At 35.0% G+C, this 15,680-nt stretch overlaps 1 pseudogene across 1 annotated transcript in view; it reads left to right on the forward strand.

The window, feature by feature from the left end:
- The window catches only part of LOC149797573 (CREB-binding protein-like), a 106,760-nt pseudogene that overhangs the window by 13,659 nt on the left and 77,421 nt on the right, over positions 1-15,680 (forward strand). The window contains exons 8-15 of the transcript XR_016421635.1: positions 261-387; positions 968-1,125; positions 3,353-3,487; positions 3,862-4,336; positions 4,736-4,854; positions 9,412-9,582; positions 13,104-13,261; positions 14,634-14,661. The product of XR_016421635.1 is annotated as a CREB-binding protein-like (transcript). The remainder of the gene's footprint in view (positions 1-260; positions 388-967; positions 1,126-3,352; positions 3,488-3,861; positions 4,337-4,735; positions 4,855-9,411; positions 9,583-13,103; positions 13,262-14,633; positions 14,662-15,680) is intronic.

Raw genomic sequence — 15,680 nt, forward strand, 5'->3', positions numbered from 1 at the left:
ATAGCATCAGTTAACTATTGTTTTTCAGTAACACACATGCAGGAAATTTTGGAGCAACATTCACAGAATCTGATGTTTTTCAGATAATTAAATCTTTACTCAGATAAAGGAAGATATTCAGTATATTGTTTTTTAAACATGATTTCACTTTTTGTTTTGCTTGCCATAGTCAAATGGATGTCATTTGTAAGCATCCAATTTTGGCAAGGACTTTAAAAAAATTGTCTTCATAATTTAATATCTCAAGTTTTGATTTGCAGGAAGAGTACTACCATTTCCTGGCAGAGAAAATTTACAAAATCCTAAAAGAGTTGGAAGAGAAAAGAATGGCTCGAATTAACAGTAAGCAGATGCCTGGTCAGCAACAAATTAGACCCCCAATTCACAGTAAGTGAGCACATATATGTGCACTGGTGTCAAAATGCTGCATCTTCACTGGCTAATTGGGGATCATCTAAACAGAGCTTTGAAAACCAGTGATTCCTTATTTAAACCAGTTTTAAGTATTGGTAATGAGGTATTTGTATTGCAGCTTGCTTTCTAAACTTAGTAATTGCTATGGCAGACTTTTACCATAGCTTTAAATATGTTAGCTCAGAGTTAATATATTGACATTTTTTAGCAGTGTCAACTCAGTATCTTTTAAAACAATATGATACCTTGCACATTCAACAAATATTAGGGTACCAACAAAAATATCAGTTTTAGAATAACCTTGAAAATTGATACACAAATGATTGTATTGACTAAGCATCAATCAAATCAGAACCGTTAACCGTTAAAAAGAATTGATGATCATTGTTATGAATGAAATCTCGGCATTGAGGATTACTCCATAGTATATATTCATTATTTCTCATTTCTGGTAGAACATAAAAGAGACAAAAAGCGTTGATTTTTAAAGTTAATTAAAGTGAAGTATGTTTATAGGCATCCTTTAAGCTACATATTTACTGTTGTTTTGCAGATGGCCCAATTCCAACTGCCCAACCACAGTTGGGTCAGATGAACTCTGTAAATGATGCCATGTATAGCCTGTCACAGCCAACCCAGTTGGGAAATACTGCTGTTAGAATGCCGATGCAGCCACCCATGCCAAGAACAACGCCACCACCACCAAATCCAGTAAGTATTACACTGTTAGTTTTGGAAAGACATACCAAGGAATTTTATGAGGATAGCATCATCGTGTTAGGTTCATTGCATAAGAAAGATGTGCACACTTTTATGTACCCAATGAGATAGCAAAGGGGAATATATTGCTTTGATGCTTTCTGTTCATCCATAATCCAACATAGTTCAGTAAATAAAGAAAATATTTGGACCTACAGACAAAAAATATTTTACACTTTTTATTATAGTCACAGGTAGAAGACCAGAGTAGACTTTCGGGTCATTGCAGCAATTTTTCTAATTTATTTTACACATTTTTGAAACCTTTTATACAATGCAATTGAAGTTGGTGGAGTATACTGGGGTTTGCTTATGTATCAATGCATCACACTTTTTTATTTCCCAACCTCTAGTAGTAGGGGTATATAGTAATCCTTGTGACAGTTCATCCATGTCTGGTACATAATCTCGTTTGCACAATTTGTTCTACAGTTTTTAATGGATTGCCATGAAACTTGGTAAATATTATAGTTATCACTTAAAGATGCACTTGTCAAGAAATCACTTTGCTACTGAAACTTTCATAACTATCATTGCCCTTTAACTGCAGTGAATGGAGCTAGGCACCCAGTGATTTGCCATCAAACTTGGGAAGTTTCATGGTCATCATCAAAAGATGCACATATCAGTTTCTGTCCTCATGCAATACTTATTAGAGTTATTGCCCTTTTTATATTGTAGCTCAGTGCAGTATAAGATACAGTGCTATTAGTGCATCTAGTCCTTCAGTTTTATTGAACTGCAATCAAAACTAGTAAACCTTATGGTCATCACCATAAGATCTACTTGCTGTTAGATTGATGCTTACATACTTTTTTGCTCACCTTACAATTGTCATTATCAAATTGATCAAGCTCAACATCTGGGGGCCCCGAGTGGCTGAGTGGTCTAAAGTGCTTTCTGTTACGGATCACTGCCATCTCACCTCTGTCTGCGTGTGTTCGAGTCCAGGATTCGGCCAATGTGGGTATGTGAGAAAGCTTGCCAGCAGCTTCTCATGGGTCGGTGGTTCTTCCCAGGGTTTTTCCGGGTTCTTCCTCCACCATTAATACTGGCCGCCATGCATAATATGTCATGGCAGCCCAAATGACCACCAGACCTAATTAAAAGTCAGCCTATTGGCTTCACGGGATTTGCCGGTGAAATTTTGTCAGTAAGAAGATTGTAATAATCATCTTCTTGACCGGATATTGGTGTCACAGATCACATGACCCATGGCTGTGATGTTTATAAGATTAGGAAAACCAATTATCATTCGCAAGGGAATCCAGCTGTTATTCTCTAGAAGGATACCCGAGGTATAGGTCAGATGCTCTCTTATAACCTATTCTCCTAATGTTAATGTGATCAGGGAACTTATTTGAAGGGAAAAGTGAATTTTTTAAGTAGGATCTTTTTCTGAGAATATTTACTGGATCACATTACTTGAAAACCCTCCCAACCACCATCATTGCTGGCATATTGCTTAGCTTAAAAACTAGCAACACCTGGTGGTGGTAAGTGGAGGTAGTTGTCAAAAGTTATTGCCCTTTGTATGAGAGTGTCAGAAAAGAATTTTTAACCATTTCTGTAGGTAACAGGCCTATCTCTCTAACATTGATGTGATCCTGTATTCCCTGAGAAATATAATTCACTTAAAAATTTGCAATTTTATATAACTTTCATCAGACAATACAGACTGTGATTTCCAGTATTGATTAAAGAGATGAGGTCTTTTTTCCACAATTATGTAGCAAGCAGAATTCTATCCATGCATTATTAGCCTAATGAAACTTGTCCCTGAAATATGTGTCGCTGCATTGAGTCATGAAACCCAAGTGGTTAATTGACTGTGAGTGAAGACATCACTTGTGATTTCATCAAGCTTGCTAGTTTGAAGTTATGATGAACTGTGAACAAAATAAATTAAAGACACTGAATTTTTATGATCAAAATAAATTTGAGAAATTCTTTGTCTCAAACATCCTCAGAAGGTACAACATTTACTCTGTTAATCACCATCAAGCAATACAATGAATACTTTAGCCTTGCTGCTTATTAATAAATGAAAATAAATCCTATTGAGATTTTTATAAAAGTACCTCACTACCGTTAAGACTGATATCGTAATTCCTGTGCAACATATTTTTTGTCGGGTTTTGACCTTAGTGGTGTACAAGACTATTGTCTCATTTTGCAGTTGTCTCAGATTCCTAATCAGGGAAAGCAGCAGTTGCATCAGACAATAAATCAGCCCCAAGTTTCCCCTGCTCCTTTGCAGCAGCAACAGTCACAGGTCAACAATCATCAGAGCAACATGAATCACAAGTCACAGGTACTTTCTTTCTATTTCTTTATTCTTTGCTTTGTTTTTTAGTTATTTGAAAATACCGTCAATCGTGTCATATTGTTTAAAATGAATTTGTTCCATCTTTTTTTACCATATTCAATCAACATTGTAATGGGTAAGAGTGAAGTGGAAAATAAACAGTTTTGAAAAGCATGATTTGGCTACTGGAAAGACAGAAATATTTCTTTTATCTAAGAATCAGATGAGTTTAAAAAGAAAAATTATTGTGGAATGGAGCATTATATGCCCGTGTACCAATTTTCACTCTTATATGGTGATTATTGTCCATCTCTTTTCAATGACAACTTGGGAAAAGTTATGTCTTAATGTGGAATCTTAACATTTTTGTCTATTTTCAGGTGTCAGAAAAGTCTTTGTCAAATATCATGGACATGAAGTTGAAGCCTGAACCAGTGGATATCAGTACACAGCCACAAACCTTGTCTGAAGTTTTGGCTTCACCTAGTACCTCCACACAGGCCCTGCAGATTCCTACAACTTCCATCCAGACCACTATGGCTTCCTCAAATTCCTCTCTCACCACAACCTCATCTACCTCCAGTACCATCTCAATAGGAGGCAGTTCCATAGATATCAAACCAGAGATCAAAACTGAAATTAAGACTGAGGTCAAGATGGAGGTGGTTGATAGTATCTCAGAAATGAAAGAGGAGTCAAACTCGGACTCGCAGCTCTTTACACCAAAATCTGAGGGTGCTTCTGTCAACAATGATAATGATTCCTTGATGGAGCCAAAAGCTAGTCCTTCTTTAGATGCCTCATCCAGTAGTACCCCTGCAGCTTCACCCATTCCAAAGCCAAGACAGAAGAAGAGTATGTTCAATCCATCAAGTTGTTGTAGGAATGATGGTGATGGAGGAATGAGGAGTGGGAGAGAGAGAGAGAGAGCTGTTTAAAGTCAGAAAGTTGTAAATGCTAAAGATGTATTGCATGTTGTATCTAGTGTAATTAATGGATTCCCTTGGCATTCCATGGAATATCAAATGATCTGTTTTAACCTTTTACACATGTAATTACTTTCATCCTTTCCATACATTGGAAGGATACATGCAGAATAGGTGTATCCCTTGATAAAAGCAGTTTATTAGATAATCCATTTGTGGTGGAGTCAGTTTGCCTCTTGTTGACAAGCTACTACCTCAGGCTTATCATTTTAAAATCTTGCATGTGTATGTTGTGTCTTTTCTGTGTAAACTGTATTCTTTATTACAGTATTCAAGCCAGATGAGCTTCGCCAAGCTTTAATGCCAACTTTGGAAAAACTTTATAAGCAAGATCCTGAATCCATACCATTTCGACAACCAGTTGATCCAGTCAAGTTGCAGATACCTGTTAGTATTAGCTGCCTCAATGATTCTGATTGTGTAATTAATACTAATTGTATATGATTGTACAGCAGTAAATTGTATATATATATATATATATATATATATATATATATATATATATATATATATATATATATATATATATATATATATATATATATAAACTTAAGGTGACATATGTGTAGAAATATGAAATTTTTTCAATTTCATACCATAATGAGAAATGACAAACAGTGTTTCTTGACAGCAACTAGCAAATTGCAGTTGTTTCGCTGTCAAATATATTACCTGGCCACATTACATTAACTTTCTGCTACCTCCAAATCCAGTCCTCCTGGAAAAAACAAAAACAGAAAGAGAGAGAGAGAGAGAGAGAGAGAGAGAGAGAGAGAGAGAGATAAAAAGGGAAGTGACTCTTACAGATTAACTCCCTTATCTAGCCATTAGTTGTCCACTGGTAGATCTGGAGGATACACGGTACTAATTATATGGAAGAAATGTGAACCAGTCTAGAAATGGGTGAAGAAATAATAGAGTATTTACAGGTTTGGTGGTCCATAATTGGTTAATAATGAAAATTAAAATTTTAGGAAAAATATCTTTTGAGAGCTTATCCTATATGTAATGTAAAAAAAATAATGACAAATTTCTACTGATGCAATTTTAGCATTTTTACAGGCTTGACTCAGCAGTACTCAATACTGAAAGTAGCACCTGATTCATTTGGTGCAGAATCAATAACATGTGTTTCATGCACATGTATGTAAACAAAGTGCTGCAGGTCATATGGTGTTTTCCACACATAAGCTTGCACCAAGGTTAGATGTGCATGAAGAATTAAAGGTGTCATTATCAGCACCCATAAATTTTAAGTTATTGAATTTTGAATATGATAGTGTTTCCGTATGTTTACCATTGGAGTTGAATTAGTACCATGAGTCCTGGATGAGCTTGTTATTACTTTGACTGCCATTTGCTAAGATGTCCTCCAGACAATCCTGTTAAATTCTATAAATTTATTACTTAAATTTAATCATCACACATTTTTTCATTGCTAAGTCAAAATGTACAGATGTTCATTTATTTAATTGCAAAGTGGGTGTAGAAGTGGTGAACATGTGATTGAGAGTTCCTAATTAAAAAGAATGAAGCTTTTGACATCAGGCTGCTTTGTCCTTAAGAGCAACCTAAATTTAATCCATTTTTTTTGCAAGTGATTACATTTTTTTTAGTCAGTTCAAACTTGATGCAGATGTAGACAGAAACTATGACTGGCAAGCAAATTTGTTAAAAGCATTGTTTTTAATAATCTAACAGTATTACTATACATTTGACTGGCATTTTGTTTACCCCACCCAACACGCAAGTACATTCAACATTTTTTAAAATCATTTTTGCTATACTGCTGTTTGGTACATAACGAGGTTGACAGTTTTGGACCCTGACTGCCATGTTATAAAGGAGGAGAGCTGTATATATGTTGTCTGTTTATTCCTTTTGTTTACAGAGATGACAGCTGAGTTTGAGAAGTGTAAATGATTTAAATTTGTGGAGGAGGTACATGTGATGTGCCTATGCATGTACTTTGGAACAAAATATTCTTGGTCCAGCATTTGGAAAAAATGGCACAAGGGCCTTGAAAATGAGCATACATCTTTCTCACCCAAATGTTAAAAAATCACATACAGAGATATTTTCTCCACATGTACATTGTCTAGATGTTGATAAAGTGCACAGACAAGTCCTTAATGCCACATCAAAGTTAGTCAGGAACAATGTGTTGTCTTCCTCACTATTTGACTTCAAGCATCAGATTTGTTTCATCTAGTCGGAAGCTCAAAAGCAAACATCTGTACAAGAACATAAAGTGCCAAAAAATTACTTTAGAAATAAATTTATGGTGTCCCAACAAATAGTGTCCCAACATATACAGTAAATAGGGTACATGTCGTTCTGTTCTGATGGTTTAAAGTTCTAATGACACAGCCTGCTTCCTTCCCTAGAATACTTTGATGTCACTAGTCACCAACAATAACTGTTAATTCTCTCTCCTTGATGATCTGTTGAGAGAAGCAAAGCTACAGACCCCTGCATGCACCCTCATATGTTATGTGAGATGCACGGACAATGTCTGCAACAACTGTAAAAGATCATTCCTACCACTGAAGGCAGGAATGCAAGTCATAATCTCAAAAGTGCTGGCCGCTTGGCAAAAGGGAGATTAAATCAGTGTATTCTTAACTCTCACATTAGCATTACAGTAATGTATGTTTAAGCTCATTAAATATGAGGCCAAGAAAAAAATGTTTCCAAGTTTTAAAATTAGGGTAAGCAGGTTGTTTTATTTTATTTTTTTTTTTTTTTTGCCAAGTGATCGCAGAAAGTAAATTTTTGAGTAATTATGTTTCTTTGATAATACTTACCTATCACATGACAAATAATCCCTCCCACCCTGCCTCTCTAATGCAAGCAAGCATCCTTTAAGGTTTCACTGAAGGAAAAAACTATCACATATAGGTGGACAGGGGAGTTAACCTGTAAGAGATACTTCCCTTTGTCATTATAATATATAGACAGAAAGACATTTTTCATCTTTCTGAGAAGCCTGGTTTTGGAAGTAATGTGATAGGTAAGTATTACCAGAAAAATATAATTTACTTTAAACTTTGTTTTTTTTCTCAAAAAGTTGTCCATGTACATGCATTAACAAGGTTTTTGTTATGGTTTTATAAAAGTGAAATAACATGTTAGGAATACAAATTGTTTAAAAACAAAACCCAAACGTGATTGCTTAAAGTCTGAAAATCATTTTTTTAAAAAATTTACCCATGTATAGCATTTTAATCATGTAACTCTTTGCATTGTGCATGGGGCTAGCACCTCTACCACATAAAAAAGCCATGTTACATAAATCAACACAGCAGAAAATTTATTGGATCAATGGAAATGACCCAGGGTAGAGCGTATAAAGCAGACCAGCAAAACCCAAAATGGAACTGAATTGAGGACAAATCTACTCTCCATCAGGACTGTTACTGATTGGAACATGGAATGTGGGAATGGAGAGCATGACAAGTTACCAAAAAGATGGACAGATACAGATTGGAAATCCTAGGATTGAGTGAAACTTGATGGATAACATCAAGCCAAATAACCTTGGCATCTTGTCATCTCTACTTGGGACTGCTGAACAAGGATGATGACCACAGGTATGGTGTGGGACTATTGTTGAGCATGAAGGCAAAAAGAATCCTGCTGGAGTGGGAACCAGTCAGCAAGAGGATTTTGACAGCCATCTTTCAGTCAAAATTCCAAAAGATAACCATTACGCAGTGTATTGCTCCAATCGAACCTTGCAGACCAGGAAGATTGTCAAGATTATCCAGTGCCTCTAGAAAGACACGACATGTCATACACAACACAGATTTATCTTCTTCTTTCTGTGTTGACACAGGCATAAGGCTATGGTGCTTGCTTTCACCAGTGATCTCACTACTGTGAGAAGAAGATGGCAATGGACCAACCACGAGGCATATAGTGGACCATGACCCAAAAACTGGAAGATCTGGACATCGTTCATGATGTTGGATTGCTGTCACACACACCCCAGCACATGAAATTAAAGACCAAGAGCTTACATTGCATAGCCCAAACTGCTGGCCTGGAGATCAGTGCAGACAAGGAAAAATGCTGGCAAGTCGATATAAATGAGGATGCGACAAGCCACATACCTGGGTAGTATTGTGAACAAGTCCTGAGAAACAGATGAGGACATCAGGGCCAGTATTGTCAACACACATCATGCCTTTACCACTCTAAGACAAGTCTGGAGGAATGATAAAATCCACCTGAAAACAAAGATTAGACTATTCAGCTCCTGTGTCAAATCAATTCTGCTATATTAGGCAGAGACCTAAAAACACACCAAAAACATCGAACACAAGCTACAGGTCTTTATCAATACTTGTGTATCAGATGGCCAGACCGAATCCCCAACTAGGACACAACATAAACCCATATCTGACACCATTAAGGAACAAAAGTGTAAATAGGTTGGAAATATCCAGTGGAGACACCAGCCCAACATCACTCACTGGATTGGAATGCTGAAGGCATACACAGAAGAGGATGACCAGCTATGACTTGGCGAAGAGCCCTGGACACTGAAACTAATACCATCTGGAGGGAGGAAAAACAGACAGTCCAATACTATGAAAAATGGAGAGCTGTAGTGAATTCCCTATGTTCCAATGGGAACCAAGGGGAATGATGAAATATTTTGTATTTGAACAAAGGAATCTTAAGCCAAAGGAACTTGTCCTGCTTTTGTTAAGTCTGCATTATACACAGTCCACTGTCTGCTATGTGATCAGTAACTTAAATCCAGTCATGTTTAGTCTCAGTATGACAGTTTTTTTAATTAACAAATGACCTATTATTTGACAACAGAACTCTGGAGTAATAAATATACATTAACCTTGATAAGAGATAAATAGTTGAATATTGATAAAGCACTTTTTAAAGGCTGCTTTGTTACCCAGGTATTTATGAAAATTTCAGGACTACTTCGATATTGTGAAAACCCCAATAGATATTGGAACAATAAAAAAGAAATTAGACACTGGTCAGTACCAGGATCCATGGCAGTATGTGGATGATGTGTGGTTAATGTTTGAAAATGCTTGGTTGTACAACAAGAAGTCTTCAAGAGTATACAAGTATTGCACAAAGGTAAGTTTCATTTTAAGAGCACACTTTTGGAATAAAGTTGAAATTGTTAGTTACAAGACCAAAAGAAAATGTCTTTTCAAATGGTCAGAGCTGAATACAACCGTTGATGTTTGCAGGTACTTGAAATTCCAGTATTTTGTCCTCTCATTCCAGATGGTAATCCTGATTTCAGGAAGGCACAGGTTCAAACATTTGTATCTGTTAAATTAGGGGCATGAAGTTTGATTTTGATACATTGTAGGTTTCACTTGTTTATACATTGTCTGATCCAGGTATGAATGTGACTGGTACAGAATTTGTACATTTCCAGATGAGAGACATTATAACAGTGATATTGGATATTTTTATAAGCAAATACATTCTTCAGATACATGCTCAGCATGTACATAATTTTTATAAATTGGTTCTCAGCTACATTTTCATCCAATGAAATGGGCTTACAGTCATACTTGATGTATGCAGGTTCATCAATTTATATGGAGACATCCATCCGTTTATGCATACATTAATGATATATGTTGTGGGTATATGCATGTATGTATGTGTATGTGTGTATATATATATATATATATATATATATATATATATATATATATATATACACACACACACACACACACACACACACACACACACACACACACACAGTGTGACCCTGCTATAACACGGTAGTTGGGAGCCATAGAACCCAACCACGTTTATAGACCAAACTGTGTTATAAGCAACTAGGTCAGTTAGCTGAAGAAAATGATGCATGTACCCCCAAAAAAGTTGTGGGGGTGGGGGTGTATGTAATAAATGCGGGCAGTAAAATATGTGCTTCATCGGCACAGTTACCTTCTTAAATTGATGAATATCAAATGAGAAATTCACCTGTAGTGAAAACAGAGAAGACATGTATATTATTATTATATGTATTATATTATATTTTTATTTAGAGAACCACAAATTGGTACATAAATGTGAATACTGTTAATATATATATATATATATGAAAAGTATCAACACCGTGAACACACCCGTGAACCTCATCATATACATTGAATCAACAATACAAGTAATTCCATCAAACATATGTGCACACACAGCTTTAAAATATTCAATTAATTTGTCACAAGTCATATTGATCTGAATTCAGTGGAAAAACATAGCATAATCACTTAAAGAGTGACGAAGCACATTTAGTTTTCAGTACGTCCCAAGTCAGTAAAAGTTAGTTTGCGTTTTAAGCTGCCTTTGGTAGCATTTGAAAGCATCAACTTTTTCCCTACAAAAAAGGAAACTTTCACGGCACAGTTAGCATGTTCAGTCACGTTGGAAAATGCAAAAATCCATCAGATTCCATCACTTTTATTTAAGTTTGGTACTGACTTCCTTTGATGAAAAGTTCTTTGTTTTTATTGAAAGATTGTAGTCGGCGTTCTTTGATGAAGGGTGCATGCTTTATTGAAGTCACTGCTAAAGGACAGCTTTGGAGAACTAAACAAATGTCCTTTTCTTATTGCAGTGACAACATCAAATAATTGTATTGCATGATTGAGACTGAATTTTTTCTCCATTTGCTGAGCACATTTTCATATCAATCGGTGCTTCAAAGGTAATCCGTTTCCTTTGAAATTTCAGCAGACTTTTTTATCTGGGTACATTTTTAAAAAGGAATTGGCCGTCATTTGGACTATTTTAGTTACTGTCTCTCCATGCCTATTGAATAAACCAATAAGTAAGATATAGTTTTAATTGTTTATTTTTTTTTTTTTTTTACATTTGTGGTAGCAGCATGATGCTGCCTTCGACACATGCATCTGAAAATTAACAAAGGATCAATGGATGATAGAGATGCAGATGTTCTGGTTTGATGACGGGGATTATTACAGAAAATTTGAGTGTTCTTAAGGATTTAATTCTGAGTGAAAAGAAGAGGAATTTTACTTACCGTCCACATACAAATGTCAGTTTTTGTAAATATATTAATTACTAGTGAGCGGCCAAAAATCCGATGAAAGATAGATTACGAGATAATACCTCATCCAGTTGATCTCCGTTACCAGAAATGTCAACAACAAAAAAGCGGATATTTCACAACATACAGTGCTCATGCTAGATGTCAAGATAAGCAGATTATAATATAACAATATAATGTCAATATGGACAAAGAATTTGTTTATGTAACAATAGATAAATTTCAGTGCAATTATATCCAGTTTTTGGCTTCCTTTCATGGGGCCTCTGAATATATGCCTTCTCTGCTTTCACTACAGGTGTATTTCTCATTTAATATGCATCAATTTAAGATGGTAACTGTGCCAATGAAGCATGTATTTTTGCACCTGCATTTATTACCTAACCCCTTCCCCCCTGCAAATTTTTGGGGTACATGCATCCTTTTCTTCAGCTAAATGACCTGGTTGCTTATAACATGGTTCAGTCTATAACACAGTTGGATTCAATGGCTCCCAACTACCATGTTATAGTGGGTTCACACTGTATATATATTTTGCACTTGACTTTGGTCCAAAATCAAGTTAATGGTGTACCTAACCAGTGACTTTTTTTTGTAAACAGCATAATACATAGATAATATTTCTCTATGAGCATAGATTAAACATTCAGATCATTATTATTGGAGGTAAACATGTTTATTTCTAGGACATAGTATTTAACTTGGAAATTCCTAAATTTGTTGACAACTTTGAATGCTTTAGAGAGGAGGCTGACCTACATTGTGGCTTCATTTTGTGTATTAGCTGTTTATATAATATTGTTTACTTGAAAAATTGCTTATTCTTGCATTAACATCCAAAGCAGAATAAGTCTTATTGTTGCGTTCAGCTTTTCATTTGGTTGTATTTATTTATTTATATTATTCACTGAAATTACAAAGTACTTATTAATACTTCTTGGAGTAAACCATTAATCTGGAATTATAGTGAATTCAGTCAATATCATTTTGGATTATATTATTGTGATAATCAAAAGACAGTTAATACATTGCCACAATCCAGTCAATTGGCACATTAGCACATTCAAGACTACAAGCAAATCAACACATTCAGTATCGGAATTTGTTTGGAAAACCACTGGATGGAACTTCATAGATTTGTAATTATGATAGAACTTCTTGGACTGTATGGGATTTAACTCACGATACTGTAAGGTCTTTTTAAAAAATTGCTTGTGTTCTAGGGAAATAAATTATTTAATTTTACAAAATTGTTGGTTCTACTTGGACTGTATGGGATTTAATTCATGATACTGTAAGTTCTTTTTAAAAAATTATTTGTATTCTAGGGAAATAAATTATTTTATTTTACAAAATTATTGGTTTTTGTCCTTTTCTCTTTTTTGTTACGTGGTTTATAACCATAGTATTTTAATATGTATGTATGTATGTATGTATATATATGTGTGTGTGTGTATATATATATATATATATATATATATATATATATATATATATATATATATATATATATATATAAAAGAACAGTTCTGTAAATTGGTTTAACCATTTGCTTGCGTAGCTTTCAGAGGTATTTGAGGGTGAGATAAATGGTGCGATGCAATCTCTTGGGTACTGTTGCGGAATGAAATTCACCTTCAGTCCACAAGTCTTGTGTTGCTGTGGTAAACAACTCTGTACCATCCCCAGGGATACTGTCTACTACAGTCATCAGTACAGGTGAGCAGTTTGACTCATTTCTGACCAGATAGGACTACTAAGTTCAGGCCATAAGTAAAATGTACATTTAAAGTATCAAATAATATGTCAAAGTTTTTATTTTGTGTATCCATTATATTGTTGCTAGTTTTATTTTAACTAGATCATATTGAAGGTAGTGTGCATTATGACATTTAAATGTGAGATTTGAACTTTTAGGATTAACTGCTACCATGAAGAAATGAGCAGATTTTAAGATAATTTATACTTTACAGTGATTTACAAATCCACTAGCCCAACTTCGGGGCAAGCATAAATTTGGTTTGGGCAAGCTGAGGTTTGTGAGGCATTTGCCCCTAGGAAAGTCCAAAAACAGATTGGGGTCAAAGAAATGCTTTTAATGATGGTGATCTTGATAAAACCCATTAGACTCTGTATGCGCTATTTTGCCAACAAGGTGTCATGTTTTGTTCATAATGCTTTATATTCCGCAAGTTTTGTATCCTACAATCTCACCATAATACATATATCAGTACCTTTTTTCAGTATTGATATGTACCACACTCTTCTCATACATAATTGGACACAGTTTCTTTCATGTATGTGAGCCATTTTGTAGCCAGCGTCAAGATCAGTCTCAACTGCTAGTGGTTCAAGTGTTCACCTCAGATGTTCACCTCACGTATTCGAACCCTGGCTGAATCACATCAAGGACTTAAAAAAATTGGTACTAGTGGCTTCCTTACTTGGTGCTCAGCATTAAGAGGTTAGTGTTAGGACTGGTATGCCTAGTGTCAGGATAATGTGATTCGGTGGGATATGATGCTACATGTCTGTGGCATGATGCCCCAGTGCTAGACATCACTATAAACTATCCCACTGCAGACATTGTAGCTGTTTGACTGAAATTTTTTTAAAGTTATGTTAAAAATTCAAAACATGCACACACACACACACACAGACACGATCAGTCTCACATTTTCTTGTGCAGATGTGATAATGTGAATATTTACTATTTAAGCATGGTTTCACAAATAAGGAATAAATTTTAACTTATCAGCTACACTATAATCGTAAAAGTTTTACATGTCTGGGATTTGCACACTTTTGTATCCTTAGACATGTTATAGTTAGCTTCGGGCAGTTTATCAACTTTCTGATCCCAAACAGTTGGTTTGTCGAATCATTTGGATGCATGTTGCAATGTTAACATGACCAGTTAGTAATCGTCAGTAATATAACTGGTGAGATGACGTCTTTGACAGGCATGTTTGTTAATAAAAGGCTGTAATGATTAATCATGCAGAAGGATTATGTTGTTGATGTGATAATTACATGAGACCAAATACATACTTATTGCTTGGATTAAATAGATAAAAGTAAGTGTTCTCAGATCATTCTCAAAGGTACACTTGTCAGATATTTTGATTCAAGTCACCAATAATGTTTTATATAGATGTGGAATCAGATATGTGTAGACATAACACACCCCAACAAAAAAAGCAGAGAGTGAAATCATTGATATTAATGGAATACTCAAGTGATGGTCTCATTTTTACCTTGTTTTCTGAATGGATAGGTAGATCTACATGATCATTTGAACTTAAGTGGAAATGTAGAAAAAGAGAAATGTTATACATTAAAACATGATTGTCGCCAGAAACAATTTTGTAATTCAGTCATAACTGAACTGATCTTGAGTTAAATTTTTTGAGTTCTTACCAGAATATTTGGAGGTTGCAGAATGGATCATTTAGGAGCTTGACATAAATATATTTGTTGAGCCAGTCCAAACATTTCAGTGAATTAGATTTGGCTAGCAGACTGGTTGTTGCATAGACAAGCTTGATATCGGCATCCTTTTTTAAATTTAGAGTTGAAAATCAATCTGTCATCATTTGACACCAACATGGTGTTGACAAAGCAGTACCACTGACCAAATGTCCTAGCAAATTTTAATGCTGTTACATCATGTCATATCTGCTTGAAATTAATATGAAAATTATTTATTTTCTCAGAAATTTACATTGTTACGTCTTCAGTCTGCTGAAAGTTGATTCGCATTGCTAGTCGCACGAGTAAACAAATTTCATAGCCCACATGTTCATGACATCATAGATCCATTAGTCAAAAGATATCAGTAATAACCCATTTCAGATGTTGTTGGTAAAAAAATTTTTTAAATGAAAGTCATATACTGTTTGTAATAATAAAGAACAAAAATGAAAGAACACAAAATTCTTTATATATTTATTCCAAAAACAACTGCACTGGGTTTGTTGTATCACATGACTGATAGGCTGCATGATGAATCTGACTTCAGATTGCTGCTACAGTGACATGTTTTTGGTCGATGTTCTTGGAATAAATATTTTGAGAATTATGTTGTTTCTGGTTTTTACAAAAAGGTATCCGACTTTGATTTAGTATATTTGAATAT

The sequence above is a fragment of the Sinohyriopsis cumingii genome, chromosome 6 (assembly GCF_028554795.1).
Source record: "Sinohyriopsis cumingii isolate HCF-2022 chromosome 6, ASM2855479v2, whole genome shotgun sequence".
NCBI lineage: Eukaryota > Metazoa > Mollusca > Bivalvia > Unionida > Unionidae > Sinohyriopsis > Sinohyriopsis cumingii.